The sequence below is a fragment of the Penaeus monodon genome, chromosome 6, assembly GCF_015228065.2.
Source record: "Penaeus monodon isolate SGIC_2016 chromosome 6, NSTDA_Pmon_1, whole genome shotgun sequence".
Taxonomy (NCBI): domain Eukaryota; kingdom Metazoa; phylum Arthropoda; class Malacostraca; order Decapoda; family Penaeidae; genus Penaeus; species Penaeus monodon.
Window position 1 is genome coordinate 52,959,004 of NC_051391.1, and position 1,379 is coordinate 52,960,382.

A 1,379-nucleotide genomic window follows, 5' to 3' on the forward strand; every position below is an offset into this window, starting at 1 on the left:
ATATGATTTGGATTCGATATGTTGAATTTTTTCTATGTGGCAAGTGAAACCGTTGGGATTTTGATGATTTTCAAAGGGATAACAACCTCGCTCGTACTATCAAGTTTAACGTAAATGGCAAGATTCAGGGGAATTACCTGTACTCTATGTTCTGTTATTCAGTGTAACTGTCTCGCTTAATTGTCGGTGCACCGGGAGACCTACCAGTTGCTTTGTTTTTTGTTCATGTGGTGTGTGGTATATATAATATATTATATATATATATATTATATATATATACAACATATAAATATATATGAATATTATTATAATATATATATATATATATATATATATTATATATATATCATACAAACACATTACAAACATAACGTTTCATATCTCAAATCCAAGATGTCAGCTAAGAAGCATTTCAATACGGCCCACCATCTATCATATTCATATATGGAATAACAACACGATACCATCATTTAAACAAAACTATAAAATGAAAAAACAATAGCCATTCGCCATTTTAATATTTACAGCAAGTACTTTTAAACCCCGTTCTCATGCAAAGAAACTTGCAGCACGCATACCATGACTCGCAAAGATTTTGCCGAGATATATAGAGTGAAGAATGGTCAAAGGTAGACACTCGCTCTCAGTCCCGCAGTCATGAGGACCCCTGCAGTGAGTCGTGATTGCGTTGTGATGACCTTAACGGGGAAGCCTGGATATATTCTTAGCAGGAGAATGTGATCTATGACTTTCTTCTTATTATTGTTATCCCGATGTGTTGAAACGTTGAATAGTAGCTTCTGAAGGGAAAAGTTCCATTGATGATACTCTTCTGCAGATCGTGTTGGGTCCTGGCGGCCGCCGCGGCGGGGCAGCAGAAACGTGAGGCGGAACCGTCCCCGGGGGATACGGACACGGGCTGGGACACGTCTTCGGTCTAGCTTTGGGGTTAGGCCATGGTCATGACTTTGGTCATGGACACGGTATTGGTCATGGCCATGGATTTTCAGTAACGGTTTTTGCATGGCGGACATGGTTTCGGACACGGCCATGGTTTCGGACACGGCCATGGTTTCGGACATGGTCATGGTTTCGGACACGGGCATGGCCATAGTGTTGTACATCATCACGGTTTTGGCCATGGGCATGGAATCGGATTTGGCCACGGTTTCGGCACGGCTACGGCCCGGCATATACAAGCGCGAAGCCAAGCCGAACCCGAAGCCAGGCCGACCCGATGGCAGAACCCGGCTTTCCCATGGCTTTGAGGCACGGCTTTGGGGGTCATGTTTTGGGCCAAAGGGTTCGGCATTTTAAGCGCTGGAGGACTCTCGAATCCCAAAGGCCGGATCCCATGGCATAACCGTCTTTTTGGCCAC